The sequence below is a fragment of the Suncus etruscus genome, chromosome 6, assembly GCF_024139225.1.
Source record: "Suncus etruscus isolate mSunEtr1 chromosome 6, mSunEtr1.pri.cur, whole genome shotgun sequence".
In the NCBI taxonomy this organism is placed as follows: domain Eukaryota; kingdom Metazoa; phylum Chordata; class Mammalia; order Eulipotyphla; family Soricidae; genus Suncus; species Suncus etruscus.
The window spans coordinates 31,598,627-31,612,180 of NC_064853.1; the positions used below are offsets into that span (position 1 = coordinate 31,598,627).

At 46.8% G+C, this 13,554-nt stretch overlaps 1 non-coding gene across 1 annotated transcript; it reads left to right on the plus strand.

The window, feature by feature from the left end:
* The first annotated feature begins 1,208 nt into the window (after nucleotides 1–1,208).
* Nucleotides 1,209–1,312, plus strand: LOC126012282 (U6 spliceosomal RNA). Its single transcript, XR_007496801.1, has one exon. It is a non-coding gene; the product is annotated as a U6 spliceosomal RNA (small nuclear RNA).
* Nucleotides 1,313–13,554: the final 12,242 nt, after the last annotated feature.

The following is a 13,554-nucleotide window of genomic DNA, read 5'->3' on the forward strand; positions in this document are numbered from 1 at the left end:
TGTGATGTCCCATCACTTACTTACGGGGGTGGGGGGGGGGGGGTTCCCAGAAAAAGAAGAATCCAAGCAAGAGGCGAGAGGGAAAAAAAAAAGCCTGGGATGGGAAGGGACGACAGGTGGAGAAGAGTGGGCAAAATGGGGAGTCAAGGGTCCCCACTCAAGGAGGGAGACGTGGGGTGAGGAGGGAGTAATGGGGGGTGGTTAGAAGTGGGGGGCGGTAGCCACGTGGGGGGCAGAAGACGAGGCGCCCAGGTGTGCAGATGGCGGGAGATGGGGGTGGGGAACGTCCCAGGTTTGGAACGCGGATTCCAGGCTGGAACTGAGGGGAAGCCAAGCAGAAGTCGAGGCACGGCTAGGGGAAGACCCCCCTGCACCCCAAGTTTGGGAAAAAGAAAACGAGGCGAAGCTGGGAAGAAGCGCCGAGGTGAAATCTGGGCGCCCGGGCACTCGGCTGGATCTTTGCTCCGCTCCCAGCGCGCGTTAACAGCCGCCCGGACGGACGCCTCGGGCGCCGGCAGGCCGGCTCAATCGAACCTCCCGCCGCGCTGCCCCCCACCGCGCCCATTGGCTGCGTTCGATGCGTTCGGCGCTCGCGCCTCTAGGAAGGGGGCGGGCCTTCGCGCCGCCGCCGCCGCCGCCGCCCAGGAAGGGACCCGCCCGCTCCAGGAGCGGGAGCGGCTGCCCGAGCGTCCCGGAAGTGGGGCGGTGGTGTGGTGTGGGCGTGTCGAGGGCGGGGCTATAGAGGGACCCGGCCAATAGCCAACAGCCGCGGGAGCGGTTGGCGCCCAGGTGGGCGGAGCCAGCGGAGTCCCAGCCGGCCGGCGGGTCTGCAGCACGCTGCTGGACCAGCGCAGCTTCCCCGGCAACATCCTTGCTCATCCTTCCTCCTGCCGCGTGCGCTGGCCCCGCCCAGCTGCTGAAATGGGAATTTGCACCGAGCCGGGCTCGGGCCACTAGAGAGTGGCCGTCTGTCTGAACGCCCAACGCGGCTCGTGGCCGTCCCTCTCCAGTGCAGAAGCTGGGGGTGACTTCCCCGAGAATGGGGGCGGCATAGGGGGAAGGGGTTTTTTAGGTGCATTATATTTATTATATGAGTAACACTCTGACAATGTTATCTGTGATAAATTAATATAAGTTTATATTTAAAGATTCAGCAGGTTCGATTCCCAGCATTACAAATTTTTTTTTTTTTATAAAATAAGACCGGAGTGCTCGCTTCGGCAGCACATATACTAAAACTGGAACGATACAGAGATTAGCATGGCCCCTGTGCAAGAATGATACGCAAATTCGTGAAGCGTTCCAAATTTAAATAAATAAATAATAAATAAATAAATAAATAAATAAATAAATAAATAAATAAATAAATAAAATAAGACCGGAGCAGTAGTATAGGGAGTCGGGCATTTGCCTTGCACGTGGCTGACCTGGGGTCTGTTGGCATCCTGTCTGGTCCCCCATCCTACCAGGAGTGAGTCCAGAGCACAGAGCCAGAAATAATCCCTAAGCACTGCCTGTTGTGGCTCCCCAAAATAAATAAATGAACAGAGTCAGGCACACTTTAGGTGTACACTTTAATGAGTATATACATAAAGTAAAACATTTTTTTTAAAGTATATAAACTGGAGCCAGAGCTATAGTACTGCAAGTAGGGTACTTACCTTGCACACAGCCGGCAGTTCAATCCCAGGCATCCTATACGGTCCCCCAAGCCCACCAAGATTAATACTGAGTGCAGAGCAAAGAGTTACCCCTGAGGCCACCAGTGGTGGCCAACAACAACAACAAAAAAATTGATCAAGAGAAAGAAAGACATAGTGATTGGGAAACAGACTCGGGAGATTAGGGATAAGGCCCTAAAGGAAAGAACTAGGAATGTCTGTTGGAAGGGCCTGAATGTCTTGGGTAACTGAGTAACTTGGAATAACTTGGCTGGTAAATTGGATGACCTAAGTCTCTAGAGTCTAGTAGACCCTCTGGTATCCAGACCCTGACTCCTCAAGATAATCATTTCTGCATCCTCTCCCCTATATCTAATGTCCCGTTGTTGTCATATACCCTGTAGAATCACTTTTTCCTTTTTCCCTTCACCTTCTCTGAGTTAATTAGCACAAATACCCTTAATTACATCAACCCTGACCCTCAGGTGATGCATATTAAACTGGCTAATAAAAGTGACAGGGAAAGCAAAGAGCTAGATGCTTGGCTAGCTCAATAAGATCCAAAAGGCTACTCAACACCCTCTGGCTGAAATGCATTTTCTCCTGTGACTCCATCTGGTTTCTTGTGCAACACCCTTGCTGGCAACCTGTCCATTCCAGGATCAGCACAGACACAAACACGGCAAATACTGTAAAGTGCAGGTGGCAGGCAGCAGCCCTGGGGGAACCAACTAGCCAGCCATCAAGTCCCAGAATTACCCCCACAGCCCATGTTCTTTTTTTTGAGGGGCCACACCTGGTGATGCTCAGGGGTTACTCCTGGCCATGTACTCAGAAATCGCCCCTGGCTTAGGGGACCATATGGGACGTGGGGGGGGGGGGGATTGAACCGGAGTCTGGTCCATCCTAAGTTAGTGCTTGCAAGGCAAACAAATGTCTTACTGCCTGCACCACCGCTCCGGCCCCACAGCCCATGTTCTTTTTTTTTTTTTTTTTTTTTTTGGTTTTTGTTTTTTGGGTCACACCCGGCAGTGCTCAGGGGTTACTCCTGGCTGTCTGCTCAGAAATAGCTCCTGGCAGGCACGGGGGACCATATGGGACACCGGGATTCGAACCAACCATCTTTGGTCCTGGATCGGCTGCTGTGCTAGCTCTCTGGGCCCAACAGTTCATGTTCTTAAAACATAATTAAGACATGTTCACCCACCCACCTTTGTTCCAAAGATATAAAAGGGGAAGGTAATGGGGTGGACACAGTGGGTACACAGTGGTACACAGTGTTTACCTTGCATGCAGCTGACCCAGGTTCTATCCCCGGCATACCCTGATACCACCCGGTGTTGCCCAAAATTGACAGGTGGGGAAGAGAGAGAGAGAGAGAGAGAGAGAGAGAGAGAGAGAGAGAGAGAGAGAGAGAGAGTCAGTCTTTCACATTCCTTTCCTGACCTTTGTTCCCACTGAAGCTTCTTGGTCTGGTCAGAAGCTCTGGGCCAAGTAAATAAATAGCTTATCAGAGTGGGCAGCCTTAGGGCTAGTGACAGAGTAACTCTTCAAATCCCATTTCTTGGTTTTATTACATCCCAAGAACTCATCATGGCAGGCCCTTCCCCATCTACCTGACTGCTTCATATTCATCTATATGATCAATACATTTCTTTTTACAAGTGAGCAGTATACAAGAATATGGACATACCTGTTTTCTCACACATTGGTATTTTGTTCCTGCTGGCCCTCAATGATGGGGAGAAAGGCTACTCTTGACTCTTTTTTTGTTTGTTTGTTTTGGGGCCACACCCGGCAGCACTCAGGGGGTTACTCCTGATTCTGCACTCACAGAAATTGCTCCTGAGAGGGATGGAGCGGTGGCGCAAGTGGTAGGACATCCACCTTGCACGCGCTAACCTAGGACAGACTGCAGTTTGATCCCTGGTGTCCCATATGGTCTCTCAAGGAGCCGGAGAGATAGCACGGAGGTAGGGCGTTTGCCTTGCATGCAGAAGGACGGTGTTTCAAATTCTGGCATCCTATATGGTCCTCCGAGCTTGCCAGGTGCAATTTCTGAGGGTAGAGCTATGAGTAACCCCTGAGCACTGCCGTGTGTGACCCTAAAAACAAAAAAAAACAAAAAAAAAAAACAGAAAAACATATGGTCCCCCAAGCCAGGAGCGATTCCTGAGCGCATAGCCAGGAGTAAACCTTGAGCATCACCAGGTGTGGCCCAAAAGCCAAGAGAGGGGAGAGAGAGAGAGAGAGAGAGAGAGAGAGAGAGAGAGAGAGAGAGAGAGAGAGAGAGAGAGAGAGAGAGCTCCTGACAAGCTCGGGGGACCTATGGATTGGTGGGAATTGAATTGAACTCAGATCTGTCCAGGTTGGCAGTATGCAAGACAAATGCCCTACCACTGTACTACCACTGTACTATCACTCTGGCCCCTCCTCTCCTTTTTTTTTTTTTTTGTTTGTTTTTTGGATCACACCCGGCAGTGCTCAGGGGTTACTCTTGTCTCCACGCTCAGAAATCACTCCTGGCAGGCGCAGGGAATCATATGGGATGCCAGTATTCGAACCAATGACCTTCTGCATAAAAGGCAAATGCCTGGGCCCGGAGAGATGGCACAGCAGCGTTTACCTTGCAAGCAGCCGATCCAGGACCAAAGGTGGTTGGTTCGAATCCCGGTGTCCCATATGGTCCCCCGTGCCTGCCAGGAGCTATTTCTGAGCAGACAGTCAGGAGTAACCCCTGAGCACCGCCAGGTGTGACCCAAAAAAAAAAAAAAAAAGGCAAATGCCTTACCTCCTTGCTATCTCTGGCCACTGGCCCCTACTCTTGACTCTCTGCTCAGGACTGATTCCTTAGCTGTGCTGGCAACCATATGTATTGCCAGGGATTGAACTGGGGTCTGCCTCATGCAGGTGCCTTAAACCCTGTACTATCTCTGATCCTTAATTATTCAGAAATTAAAGAATATTTAGGTTATTTCCAATATTGGCTCTTATCATCATAAACATTAACATGCAATTATTTTTCTGAGGGGGGTGATTATACCCAGAAGGGCCACTTCTTTCTGACACTGGGGTCAGGAGTGATGCTCAAATAGTAGTGCCAATGAATCAATCCAGGTCTACTGCTTGCAAAGCATGAGCTCAATTTGCCAAATATCTCCCCAGCCCCTTTTTTGTGTGTGGTGACTGGGATCCAACTCAATTCTCCCCCACTCTCTCCTTTCTCTTCCTCCTCATCTCCTTCCTGCTTCCCTCCCCACAATCCCTCCCTCTTCTCCTTCACCCAGTGGTGCTCAGGAGCTACTCCACATTGGATTCTCAGGGGTCGCTGTTTGAGGTGCAGCAACCATGCAATAACAGAGATAGAACTGAGCCTTAATGCTAGAGAAATGGTACAATGGATAAATTGCTTACATTACATGTAGTTGATCCAAATTCAGTTCCCAGCACCACATATGGTCCCAGCCAGAAGTGATCCTTGAGCCCAGAACCTGGAGTAAACCACTGGATGTGACCTCAAAATAAAAAAGCGAGGGGCCAGGGGCCAGAGAGATAGCACAGCGGTAGGACGTTTGCCTTGCAAGCAGCCAACCCAGGACCAACGGTGGTTCAAGTCCCGGCATCCCATATGGTCCCATTCCCCCCCACCCCGTGCCTGCCAGGAGCAATTTCTGAGCAGAAAGCCAGGATTAACCCTGAACACCACCAAGTGTGACCCAAAAGAAAAAAAATTAGGGGCCAAAGTGATAGTACAGTGTAGAGAACTTGTCTTGCACATGTCTGATCAGGTTCAATCCCATATGGTCGGTCCTTTGAGCCCACCAGATATGATCCCTGAGCACAGAGCCAGGAGTTTATAGCCAGGTGTAGCCCCAAAACAACAACAATAAAAAATTAAAAACAAAAAAAACTAAAACTAAAAAAAAACTAACTAAACCTCGCTGCAAATCATGTGCTCCAGCTCTTAGCCATCTTCAAGGCCTAAGATTTCCATCTTTTTCTTGATAAATATTGCACACACCACTTTTTTTTTTGAGCGGGGGCAGGGATTACTCCTGGTTCTGCATTTAGGAATTATTCTTGCTGGGACATGGGGGACCATATCAGATGCTGGGAATCAAACCTGGGTTGGTCACGTGCAAGATAAGCACTGAACCTGCTGCTGTATTATCATTCCATCCTACACCCATTTTATTTTCTTGTTGTTTTGTTGTTATTTGTTAGTCTCTGGTCATACCCGGTGGTGTTCATGGTTTACTCCTGGAGGTTCTAGCAATGGTCCTCAAACTACGGCCCACGGGCCACATATTGTATTTATTCCCATTTTGTTCTTCACTTCTTTTTTTTTGTTTGTTTTTTTTGTTTTTGTTTTTTTTTTTGGTTTTTGGGCCACACCCGGTAACGCTCAGGGGTTACTCCTGGCTATGTGCTCAGAAGTTGCTCCTGGCTTGGGGGACCATATGGGACACTGGGGGATCGAACCTAGTCCGTCCAAGGCTAGCACAGGCAAGTCAGGCACCTTACCTTTAGCGCCACCGCCCGGCCCCTCTTCACTTCTAAATAAGATATATGCAGTGTGCATAGAAATTTGTTCATAATTTTTGTTTTTACTATAATCTGGCCCTCCAACAGTCTGAAGGACAGTGAACTGGCCCCCTGTTTAAAAAGTTTGAGGACCCCTAGAGAATCATGCAATTCCATAGATGAACCTTGCACTGACTTCTGCAAAATTTGTGTTCCAGCTTTTTGGGTGTTTTTTTGTTTGTTTGTTTGTTTGTTTTTGTAGGGTTACACCAGCAGCACTCAGGGATTACTCCTAGATCAACACCCAGAAATCACTCCTGGTGGTGCTCAGGGGACCATATGGGATGCCAGGGATCAAACCTGGGTCATCCACATGCAAGGCAAACACACTACCCACCATCTATATCCCATGTTCTAGCTTTTTAAGCCATCTCCTAGTTCATACCACATTGTCTTTATGCATCGAGGTTGTTTTCCAGGTCTTGACTATTAGAAATATTGTGATGAACATGGGGGCGCATATATCTTTTTTAGTTAGTGCTTTTTGTCTCCTGTAGTTAAGTAAACAGAAATATAATTGCTTTCTCATATACACAATAGTCTTTCATTTAGAGGAGGTTGAAGCTGCCAGGGATCAAACACAGGGCCTCATACATACAAAGCATGCATCCATTTTTTTCCACTCAACTGCAACCTTTGCCCTTGTAGTATTTGCAAGGATGGAGGTGCAGTGTTGGGCTTCACCCAGAGGAGCTCTGAGGCTATTCCTGCCTTTGTTCAGGAGTGACCCCTTGATTGTGCTGGGGTGAGGGAACCCCAGTACAATCAGTACCTGGATTTCAGACAGGGTTAGGCGCAATCAAGCACCTTACCAACAGTACTTTCTTCCTGCTCTGCCTCTTGTAGTCTTTGCAATTTAGATTTTTTGTTTTTGCTTTGGGGCCACACTTGGTGGTGCTCAGGGGTTACTCCTGGCTCTGCACTCCGAAATCGCTCCTGGGATGGTGAACCAAATGGGATGCTGGGACTCAAACCCATATTCATCCTGGGTCAGTAAGGCAAACTCCCCTTCCACTATACTATCATTCCAATCCCCTTATCTTTTTTTTTTTTTTTTTGAGTCATATTTGGCCACGCTCAGGACTTACTCCTGGTTCTGCGCTCAGAAATCGCTCCTGGCAGGCACGGGGGACCATATGGAATGCCAGGATTCGAACCACTATCCATCCTGGATCGGCTGCGTGTAAGGCAAACACCCTACTGCTGTGCTATCTCTCTACCCCCCTTTATCTTTCTTTTTTTGATTATCTTTTTTCTTTTTTTTTTTTTTGGTTTTTGGGCCACACCCGGTAACGCTCAGGGGTTACTCCTGGCTATGCGCTCAGAAGTCGCTCCTGGCTTGGGGGACCATATGGGACGCCAGGGATCGAACTGTGGTCAGTCCAAGGCTAGTGCAGGCAAGACAGGCACCTTACCTCTAGCGCCACCTCCCGGCCCCCTGATTATCTTTTTTCTTAATTATTTTTTTTTTTAGTCACACCCAGCGATACTCAGGGATTACTCCTAGAGAGAAAGAGACAGAAACAGAGAAACATAGAGAGAGAATTGTCTTCAACAGGCAGGGAGGGAAACTGGGAAAATTGGTAGTGGGAAATGTATACTGGTGAAGGATGTTGAACATTGTATAACTGAAACTCAATCAATTGAACCATTTGGTTGTTCAATTAAAAATTTGTTAATTAAAAAATTTATTAATTGGTGGGGAAGGAAATTACTCCTGCTCATGCCCAGGGGACCATGCAAGTGCCCCTACTTGCTGTATTATCTCTCTAGCCCCACTTCTTATCTTATTTGTTTATTTTTGATTTTGAGGCTACCCCAGTAGGGCTCAGGGGTTACTCTGAGGGGATCATAAGGGATGCCAGAGCTCAAACACGGGTCAGTCTTGTGTAAGGTAAATGCTCCACCCACTGTACTATCAGTATACTCCAGTCTTGCTTCTTATCTTTTTAATAAAAGGTTTGTGTTCCACATCAATAGCTGTGACTAAAACAAAACAAAACAAAGCAGTAACAAGGGTCAGCCACAGAGTAGCACATTAAACTGTGTGAACCATGTGCTTTTTTTTTTTTTTTCTCCATGTGCTTTTTGCATGCTAGTGGCTCAGGTTCAATTTCTAGCACCACATGGTCCTCCCCAAATACTGCTTAAAGCAACCCCCAAGCACCATACTGAGAATATCCCCAGAGCACCACAAGCTGTGATCCAAAAGCCAAAAAAGAAAAGAAAACAGAAAACAAAACAAAACAATCTTATCAGAAAACCAGGAAGAATTGAACTACTTTTTTTTTTTTTGAGCCATACCAGGAAGTGCTCTACAGTTACTCCTGGCTCTGAGCTCAAGAGTTACTCCTGATGTGCTGGGGTGGAAGAGAACTATATGGGATGCCAGGGATGGGTCTCGGGTCGGCCATGTGTACAAGGCAAGCATCCTACTCCCTGTACTATTACTCCAGCCCCAGTACATTTTCATTTTAGATGCAATTATAATAACAAAATTACATACTAAAGGTTTTTTTGTTCATTTATTTTTGTTGTTGTTTGGGCCACACCTGGTAGCGCTCAGAGGTTACTTCTGGTTCTGCACTCAGAAATTGGTCTTGTCAGGCTTTGGGGACCATATGGGATACTGGGGATTAAACCCGGGCCAGTCATAGTGGGTCATGTGCAAGGCAAATGCCCTACCCACTTGATCCCTAAAGGTATTTTTGAATTATTATTATTATTATTGCTATGTTTTGGTTTGGGGCCATACCCAGTGATGCTCAATTTTTAAAGTCCTTTTCCTCATTATGTCACTAGCATCCATATAGGTTTTTTTGTTTGTTTTTATTTTTGTTTTTGGGTCACACCTGGCAGTGCTCAGGGGTTACTCCTGGCTCTACGCTCAGAAATCACTCCTGGCAAGCTCGGGTCGGTCCATATGGGATGCCGGTATTTGAACCACCGTCCTTCTACATGCAAGGCAAATGCCCTACCTTCATGCTATCTCTCCAGGCAATGTAAGTTTTAATATAGTAGGTTCCAAGAAATTAAAAAAAAAACACAATGAAGAAAAATAAACAAAAGACAAAATAGAAAAAGATAAAAAAAAAAAAAAAAAAAAAAAAAACAACACTGGGCCCGGAGAGATAGCACAGTGGTGTTTGCCCTGCAAGCAGCCGATCCAGGACCAAAGGTGGTTGTTTCAAATCTCGATGTCCCATATGGTCCCCCGTGCCTGCCAGGAGCTATTTCTGAGCAGACAGCCAGGAGTGACCCCTGAGCACTGCCGGGTGTGGCCCCCCCCCAAAAAAAACCCAACAACAAAACAAAACAAAAAAACACTAAAAATTTTATAGTAATGTCAGCCCAGTAGTATCACAGGAAATCTAATGGGAAAGTTACATAGAAATCCATCAAACTTCTTAAAATTTTGTTTTGTTTTGTTTTGGGGTCATACCTGGCAGTGCTCAGGGGTTACTCTTGGCTCTACGCTCAGAAATTGCTCCTGTCAGGCTCAGGGAACCATATGGGATGCCAGGATTCAAACCACCGTCCTTCTGCATGCAAGGCAAACACGCTACTTCCATGCTATCTCTCTGGCCCCAGAAATCTACCGAACTTCTATATTAGAAAGTTATATAGAAGGTTCAACTAGCACCAACCACAGCCTAGTAAAATTTTGTTTGTTTGTTTTTGGGTCTCACCCGGCAGCGTTCAGGGGTTACTCCTGGCTCCATGCTCAGAAATCGCTCCTGGCAGGCTCAGGGGACATATGGGATGCCGGGATTCGAACCAATGACCTTCTGCATGAAAGGCAAACGCCTTACCTCCATGCTATCTCTCTGGCCCCAGTAAATTCTTAAATACTGACTTTAGTAACAACATGGAAAGATATACCATTATTATTTTTCGGGGGCCACACCAGGTGGTGCTCAGGGGTTACTCCTGGCTGTCTGCTCAGAAATAGCTCCTGGCAGGCACGGAGAACCATATGGGACACCGGGATTCGAACCAACCACCTTTGGTCCTGGATCAGCTGCTTGCAAGGCAAACGTCGCTGTGCTATCTCTCCGGGCCCAGATATAACCATTATTTCAAATTGACCCTTGTTGATCTAAGTTTTGATCATTCCATTTGGCTTTGTATTGTAACAAATAATATGCATTAAATTTGATTGCATTAAATAAATTAGGGACACTAGTGAAGTCATACTAGTTACAATGATGGTGGGATTGATATTTCAACATTTAATGCCTGACATGACTATACTAGGAAAAATTAGATGATAAATTACAGTATTACAAAATATTTTGGGGTTTTTTTTGTTTTTGTTTGTTTGGTTTTTCGGCCACCCCTGGTGACGCTCAGGGGTTACTCCTGGCTATGCACTCAGAAATCACCCCTGGCTTGGTGGACCATATGGGACATAGGGGGATTGAACCTTGGTCCGTTGTAGACTAGTGAACACAAGGCAGACGCCTGATAGCTTGCGCTACCACTCCAGCCTCTTTTTGTTTTGTTTTCATTTTTGCTTTTTTGGGTCACACCCGGCAGCATTCAGGGGTTACTCCTGGCTCTGAGTTCAGAAGTTGCTCCTGGCAGGCATGGGGGATGATATGGGATGTGGGGATTCAAACCACTGTCTGTTCGAATCAGCTTCATGAGAGGCAAATGTCCTACCTCTGTGCTATCTCTCTGGCCCACAATCCTTTTTTTTTTTGGGGGGGGGGGCACACCGTGATGTTCAGGGATTATTCCTGGCTATGCGCTCAGAAATCACTCCTGGCTTGGGGGACCATATGGGACGCCAGGGAATCAAACTGCGATCCTTCCTAGGCTAGCGCGTGCAAGGCAGACACCTTACCACTTGCACCACCGCTCTGGTTCCCCACAACACATTTTTGATATTTGTTTTATTTTGTTTTGGGGCCACACTCGATGACACTCAGGGGTTATTCCTGGCTACACGCTTAGAAATCGTTGGGCCCGGAGAGATAGCACAGCAGCGTTTGCCTTGCAAGCAGCCGATCCAGGACCAAAAGTGGTTGGTTCGAATCCCGGTGTCCCATATGGTCCCCCGTGCCTGCCAGGAGCTATTTCTGAGCAGACAGCCAGGAATAACCCCTGAGCACCGCCGGGTGTGACCCAAAAAAAAAAAAAAAAAAAGAAATCGCTCCTGGCGGTAAGGCGTTTGCCTTGCATGCAGAAGGTCAGTGGTTCAAATCCCGGCATCCCCTATGGTCCCCTGAGCCTACCAGGAGCAATTTCTGAGTGGAAAGCCAGGAGTAACCCCGTCCTGAGCGCTGCCAGGTGTGACCCAAAAACCAAAAAAAAAAAAAAAAAAAAAAAAAATTGCTCCTGGCTTGGGGATCATATGGGATGCAGGTGACTCGAACCGCAGTCCTAGTTCAACCATGTGCAAGACAAAAACACCCTACCACTGCGCCACTGCTCTAGCCCCACACATTTTTTTTTTTTTGCTCAACCCCCACATTTTTTTAAGGTTAAAAAAAAAAGTGACAAAACAACAATTTCATTGAACACCAAGTTGCTGGACCATCAGCTTTGGTGCTTTGGAAGAGACAAGAGAGCAATTTAAGCATTCTATCTCACAATTCTGAACTTTATTTCAGGGTGACCAAATATTTCAAGAGGATGTAAAAAAGCAAAAAAAAAAAAAAAAATAGAACCAGGGGCCCAAGAGATAGCATGGAGGTAAGGTGGTTGCTTTGCATGCAGAAGGACGGTGGTTCGAATCCCGGTATCCCATATGGTTCCCCGTGCCTGCCAGGGGCGATTTTCTGAGCTTGGAGAAACCCCTGAGCGCTGCCGGGTGTGACCTAAAAAAACCAAATAAATAAATAAATAAATAAATAAATAAAACTAAAATGATGGGCCAGAGTGATAGCACAGTGATAAGGTGTTTGCCTTGCAAGCGGCCAACCCAGGACCAACGGTGGTTCGAATTCCAGCATCCCAAATGGTTCCCCATGCCTGCTGGGAGTGACTTCTGAGTGCAGAGCCAGGAGTGACCCCTGAGAGTCAATGATGTGACCCAACAACAACAACAACAACAAATTTAGAAAACCATCAGCATGGGGCCGGGCGGTGGCGCTAAAGGTAAGGTGCCTGCCTTGCCTGCGCTTGCCTTGGACGGACCGCGGTTCGATCCCCCGGTGTCCCATATGGTCCCCCAAGCCAGGAGCAACTTCTGAGCACATAGCCAGGAGTAGCCCCTGAGCATTACTGGGTGTGGCCCAAAAATCCAAAAAAAAAAAAAAAAAAAAAAAAAAAAAAAAAAAAAAAAAAAAAAGAAAACCATCAGCATATAATTTCTAGTGAAAGAACCAATTTATAAAATTGGAAATTAGTGGATGGTAAACAATTTTGAAAAAACAGTTTTAAGATGCCAGATCAGGTTTTTATCATAAAATGACTGGATCCAGGAACTAAAATGGGCAGTTTGGAGAGTGGGCACACCTGAAATACCTGGGTACCTGGGCTCCTTCAGAAGTGAGACCTCAGTTCTTTTTTTTTTTTTTTTTTTTTTTTTTGTGATTTTTGGGTCACACCCGGCAGTGCTCAGGGGTTATTCCTGGCTCCATGCTCAGAAATTGCTCCTGGCAGGCACGAGGGGACCATATGGGACGCCGGGATTCGAACCGATGACCTTCTGCATGAAAGGCAAACACCTTACCTCCATGCTATCTCTCCGGCCCCGAGTTCTTTTATTTTTTTAAATTATCTTTATTTAAACACCGTGATTACAAATATGATTGTAGTTGTATGATTACAGTCATGTAAAGAACACCCCCTTCACTAGTGCAAGATTCTCACCACCAATTTCTCAGATCTCCTCCTCCCCACCCCACCCATATCTGTACTCAAGACAGGCTTTCTATTTCCCTCATTCATTCACATTGTTATGATAGTTTTCTTTTTCTTTTTTTTTTTAAGTATAATTTTATTTAATTTTTTTAGTTTTTGGGTCACACCCAGCAGTGCTCAGGGGTTACTCCTGGCTCCACGCTCAGAAATCGCTCCTGGCAGGCACAGGGGGTGGGGGGGGGGACCATAAGGGATGCCAGGATTTGAACCAATGACCTTCTGCATGAAAGGCAAACACCTTACCTCCATGCTATCTCTCAGGACCCGTTATGATAGTTTTCAATGTAGTTATTTCTCTAACTGCACTCATCACTCTATGTGGTGAGCTTCATGTCTTGAGCTGCACCTACATGGGAAGATGGGGGGAAATAAGGGTTGGGGCTGAGGCAGTAAAAGATTAGAAATAAGCTTTGTAGGGCAGTATCAAGGTCACAAT